The sequence below is a fragment of the Condylostylus longicornis genome, unplaced genomic scaffold, assembly GCF_029603195.1.
Source record: "Condylostylus longicornis isolate FDR11 unplaced genomic scaffold, ASM2960319v2 ptg000034l, whole genome shotgun sequence".
Lineage (NCBI taxonomy): Eukaryota > Metazoa > Arthropoda > Insecta > Diptera > Dolichopodidae > Condylostylus > Condylostylus longicornis.
The window spans coordinates 1,834,977-1,841,783 of NW_026578003.1; positions in this window are offsets into that span (position 1 = coordinate 1,834,977).

A 6,807-nucleotide genomic window follows, 5' to 3' on the forward strand; every position below is an offset into this window, starting at 1 on the left:
TGTTTAAATTTTATATCTGAGTATTCTTTCTTTGTAAATGCAATGAATTAATCAACTTTTAGAATTAATTACTTGCTATACAGAATTCTATATTTAATTATGGGCCATATGTTTTTATCACAGTAATGAACTTAATTAAAATTGTCTAAGTTTCTTCAAGAGAATAAATAAAATTTTGAAATGAAATCGAATGGTAGAGAAATAAGAATTTACGACTGTTTAATTTTTGGATTTTGAGACCACCTTACCAAATGTGAGACCTATATCAATTATAAAATTCGAGTTATATTTACAAAATCATTATTGTCTCCTGGCGTATGGGTCTTGTCGAGAGACATGTAAAGATTTACTAGTATAAATATACTGTGGAGTCATTCATGTTTTGACCCCATCGATTTTTTTTTTTGCATTTCAGTTTCTTTGCTAAATATTTTTAGTATATGGATGAAGAAAAATTTATATTTTAACCCAAAATTTTTTCATTTTATTTTCATTTTTCTTTTCTTCATCCTTCTTAATCATAATAGTAAAGCATTTAAATTACAATACTCGTAATGGCAAACAATCGAGCGCACAAAAGGGATCATTTTTTTACATAATATGCTATTATATTTTTTGGAATATCCTTCTCTTTTTTTTATATTTCATTTATTTTAGAAAAAAAAATTTTATTTTCTATAAATAAAATTTAAACTTATTTATTTAATTTTAACAAACCCCTCTAATTTCTCTAAGTAGAAAAAAAAAATTTTTTTTTTTCAACTCCCATTTGAATTTTTATAAACCAAGGTCCAGTTGAATTTTTAACTTTTTATATAATATGAATAATTAACATTACAAAAAAAAATATAAAAGAAATAAATAGAAAATTTTATATTTTAGCGCATCGTAAATATTTAATTAAAAGGTGAAATCCTTTTTAACTTTTCCAAAAAAATTAAAAAATAAAAAACAAATTAAATAAATAAGTAGACCAAAAATATATAGATAATGATTATTAAGAAAAAGGAAATTTGAGAATTTTTTTTTTTCAAAAAAATTTTCTCCCTGTAAAGTTCGTTGTGAATTCAAGGATCAATACTATGAGATAGGCCAAATTTAGAACTCAAACGATTTATTTCTGTTTATAAGCCTAATTAAATTGTAGTACAGTACCGTTATGACGGAACGGAAGTGTCCTGGGTCGAAACCTTGGTCATATTAAAATAACGATTAGAATTCAAGCTTTAAATTCCTACAAAAAAAATCGTACAATTACGAGTAAATGACAAATAAAGCAAAATTTATTGAAAATTTTTTTTTTTTAATTTTAATTTTGCATTTAAAATCTCTAAAAATTCAAAATCCTTTGATACCAGTGATATATTATTAAAGAATGGGAACTTTATGCGCTTCAAAATGGGTATATAAAATTGCTTTTACATTTCAGATTTTCCAATTTATCAATAAAAATGTAAAAATTAAACAATTTACATAAATTCCAATTTTGAGGCCTAAAAACTCGAGAAGAACGGTTATACTTTTTTCGTCTGGAATGGCTTCACTCTACTTTAGGAGTTTCGAACATCAACTTAATAGTCAACTGAATGAAATAACATAATTAATGATGAATCATTCTATTTAGCAATTTTATAGCAATTTTTGTATGTCTCCAATTATATTTGATATAAATTATTTAAAATTTTAACATTTACGATACTAATAACGTTGAAATTACGGTATAAAATTATTGAGATATAAAATATTTCAATATTTAAATTTTGAATTCCTTAAACTTGAATAATATTTCAAAATGGTATTATAAACTTCATAAGAGAACATGCGTTACATTAAAAAAAAAAAACTCGATGAAACACTCAGCGTCTAAAATTAAAACTGTAAAATTTTTATAAACGGTTATTTTTTTATTAAAAGCACAACCTTAAAGAGAAAACTAGAAAAATTACATAGAATAAAAAAAAAAAAGAAATTTATTCTGGTAAGGGTCAATTCATCAGTAAGCACTTATATAAACATACAAAATATATTTTCATATACAGAAAATATAAGTTAATTTCAAATAAATTATGTAGAAAAAATTATGGTTTTTAAATGTTATACGGTTAAAAAGGGTAAAATATTTCTACATTTTCTATTTTGGTACACTAAATCAAAATATTACGGCTTCTTCTCTTAGTTCCTTACTTGGTTTTTATAAAATCTAAAATAAAATTTTCCCCTAAAAATATGCAAGATTATAAGTATGCATCCCTTTGCAACGCTAAGAAATACACTGCTGCGACGAAGACTGGATTCTCAAGTCATTTAGCCAGTCTTTATTAATTAAGTTTGTATTTTTAGATCCCTGTAACTTAGTCGTCCGTTCGCCCGTTCATAATAAGAATAACCAAATTTATCATAATAAGATTAACCAAACACAAATTCTTGAGTTTTGTCGTATAACGAAAACTATATATAATAAAATCTATAATATATATACAGATTTGGTTATAGAGCTACTACTCGCATAAAAAGTTTCAGAAATTATATATAGAATTCATAAATTTCACCAGCACAAATTCAGTGGCTAAAAATTAATTATTTAGTCGATCGAAATACTCAATTACGATACAAGTTGTTACTTAAAACTTAAAATTAGCAAATATGTGAGATTTATAGACTTATTATCTATAGTGAATCTGTCAACTCGTTAAATTCGCTCTTATTAAAACAAAAGGGAAAAGAACTTTTAATTCATAATTTCACCCCGATTTAAGTTAACCTATATTATAACGTGTATAAATTATATGTATAAAAGTATAATAGTTTTATTATATTAAAAAGTTAACAGTCTAACCACATCATTAGCTCAAAGGATATTTTGAAGAAAAAAAAAAAATAAATTGATTCATGTTTAAAAAAAAAAAATTATTTCAACAACATTTAAAATATAGTAAATTATTAAACATAGGGTTGCCAAATACTAATAATTTTATAAAAAATATACATGTAAGTTTTTAAATACTCCATTCACTTACCATAAACGTTTCGAAAGCATGCCTCACTAATACTATTTTTCTTCAATCCTTGAACGCTCTTCTTGTGAGATGTTTTAGAATTTTTTTTTAATTTGAAAGAAATTTTTTCAATATATTATAAAATTATAATTATTTTATTAATTTCTCTTTTATAACTTGAATATTTGAGTCTTATTATTTGTTAAATGAAAATTAATTTTATTATTTGTTACTTTAAACTGCTTGTTCCAATTCTCAAAAAAAAAAAACGCTACAAATTCAAAATTAAATTTAATAAGTGAATTAAATTACAAAATTTTATAAATTTCATATTTACGAATACATTTATACATATACATCTGTCATCTGTCATACATTTAATTTGTCAAATTTGCGACGATCTGTCAAATTAAAGTCGATTTGTTATATTGCATAATAATTTTACATGAAATTAATTTGAAATTTTGAATTTCTTTTTCGATTTGATTTGAATTTACAGTACAGGAACAGCACTACAGATTCGGAATTGCATAGTTAGGACGGTGAGTTCGGGATACACATATTCTACTGTATTTTTTTTTTAGAGTAAATTAATTTTAGTATTACAATTTTAATCTAATTTTTTATTCTTTAGAAATAAAAAAAAAAAAAATAAATTTTTAAATGAAGTATAAAGGTTTTTTTTTAAACAAATTTTTTACTTACATGTTTTTTTTTTCTTTTACTATTTACACTGCTTTATTTTTTTTTCCTACATTCTTCAACTAATATGTATGCCAAAAATTCATTTGAAAGAGTCCTTTTTAGTGCTTTGAGGATTTTCAAGAGGTTTTTATATATTTTTTTTTTTCCTTGTATTTTCATATTCACTTTTTCTTCTCTATATATTTTTTGTCTGTTTATATTTAATTCTGAACTCAAACAAATACATATATAAAATGGAGAAAAAAAAAATAAGATAAAAAAAAAGTAGCAATATAAAGAGAAAATCAGGTTCTTATTTAGATATTGCATATAAGAAGAAGAAAAAAAATAAATAAAGTTTCCACCTCTAAAAAGCAAATATTATAATGAGATTTTATACAAATGCATAAAACATGTACATAAATTAAATATTATAGAAATTATAAGTATATATATATATATACGCACATACACATTATACATATGAAATGAAAATTTGCTATTCGAACCCTTTTTTGAATAGCTTAATTTTATTTAATCAGCTTTGTATGCTCAAAAGAGTGCAAACATAATTTTAACTCTTTTTGAAAAATTATTGCAAAAAAAATAAAATAAAAGAAAATATACAAATAAAACCATTTTCTATTCATTTAATTTTCAAAATTTTTTGTTTAATTTTTTGAATTTCGTTTAAATAGAAAATCGCCTCTATACAAAATTTTTAATAAACAAAATTTATTTTAATTTCTTTATTTCATTTATAAACTCTTTCTAAAACCAAATATTCGTATTATTTAATTTTTAAATTTTTATTTTTAATTAAATTTTGTTATTTTTTAATTAAAATATAATTAAAATTCTTTGTCTTATATATTTGCAAGCCAATTGTTTTTCAATTATGAGCTTCTGTTTATATCTAAATTGAGAAAAAGCGAGTTTCCCACTTTCCGTTCCAACAAACGAATTGCATACAATTGGCGTTATAGTGATCATTCATAATATTCCACATAGTAAATTATCACTTCCCTGTTTTAAAGAAATGTTCACATTTAATTGTAAAAGTACAATATTTAATATACACAAAATTAATTTTATTAAGATTTCAGTTTTTTGTTTCTACACTCCCGTATTTCTCAAATTCAGCTAAATCAATTTTTAAGAAATATTCAATGGATTCTCTTAAAATTTTTACTTAAAATTCTTATACAAGAATTTTATTGAAAGAATCATTTTATTAAAAAATATTTTGAAACTTACCCATAGAAAATATAACAATCAAGAAAAAGATCAAAAAATTTTAATAAATTAAAGTATGTTTTAGAAAATATTTTTAAACCGAAAAAAATATTTTTATTTTAAATATTTTTCATATTTATTGAAATAATTATAAATTTAATTTGTCGCCTCATAACTTTCTGAATACCATAGCTCAATGATCAAAAATAGCCGAGTTTTAATATTCAACCATTTCGGTTTTACTGAATTAGAGTATGGGTCTATAGGAATGAATATACACAAATAAACGTTGGAAAAAAAAATCGACATAATAAATAAAATTAATCAAATTAATTCAAATATTTTCAATTTACTTATAAATAACGTTGTATGAAAAGCAGAGAATTACGAAAAATTAATATTATTGACGAAACCAATAATTAATATTTACGATATACATATTTCTTTAGATTTTAATGATTTTTTGTTCAAATGTTCATAGATTACGAGTAAATCTTATATAGCAATTATATTTATGTCCTTGAATAAAAAATAGTGAAATTTTAAAAATATAGAATCCTCATATAGCCAATCTTCATTGACTTATATGAGAATTCCAATTATACAAACCTGTTGTGCGTACTTTTCGTTAGCTGATTTCTAACTAATGCGTAACTATAGTTGTCAGATTATTACTTATATTCTTGTAATAAAACACCGGCGGTGTAATAAACACCGGAATTTAATTTTCTATATTAATGCCTAACTATTAGTCAGTTTCTTTCTTCTAAAACTCTTATTGTCAGTTTAATTCCAACTAACAACTAACTGATTGTCAGTTTATTTGCTACTAATGACAAGAGATTGATTTTATTAAAAAATAATATCTTTCTAATGGCTAAAGGATTCTAATTGGATTTAATGTTAAGTGACAAATTAACCGAAAACCGAAAAAAATATTTTTATTTTAAATATTTTTCATATTTATTGAAATAATTATAAATTTAATTTGTCGCCTCATAACTTTCTGAATACCATAGCTCAAATATCAAAAATAGCCGAGTTTGAAAATAGGAATGAATATACACAAATAAACGTTGGAAAAAAAATCGACATAATAAATAAAATTAATCAAATTAATTCAAATATTTTCAATTTACTTATAAATAACGTTGTATGAAAAGCAGAGAATTACGAAAAATTAATATTATTGACGAAACCAATAATTAATATTTACGATATATTTCTTTAGATTTTAATGATTTTTTGTTCAAATGTTCATAGATTACGAGTAAATCTTATATAGCAATTATATTTATGTCCTTGAATAAAAAATAGTGAAATTTTAAAAATATAGAATCCTCATATAGCCAATCTTCATTGACTTATATGAGGATTCCAATTATACAAACCTGTTGTGCGTACTTTTCGTTAGCTGATTTCTAACTAATGCGTAACTATAGTTGTCAGATTATTACTTATATTCTTGTAATAAAACACCGGCGGTCAATTTAATTTTCTATATTAATGCCTAACTATTAGTCAGTTTCTTTCTTCTAAAACTCTTGTTGTCAGTTTAATTCCAACTAACAACTAACTGATTGTCAGTTTATTTGCTACTAATGACAAGAGATTGATTTTATTAAAAAATAATATCCTTCTAATGGCTAAAGGTAGATTCTAAGTAGATTCTAAGTGTCGGCAATAAATATTTTTCAGAAATGATATATGTATATTTGTTTTTGTTGTGTGTACATCATTTTTTTAAGATAATTTACTCGGTTCTTTTATAAAGGCAGTATATTTTGCTAGTGATAAATATTGTTATGGCCTAACTCTACCTCTTAAATCGTCATTAGTTTAAAGTCCTATTACAATTATAATTGCTACACATATTATTTTCAGTATAATG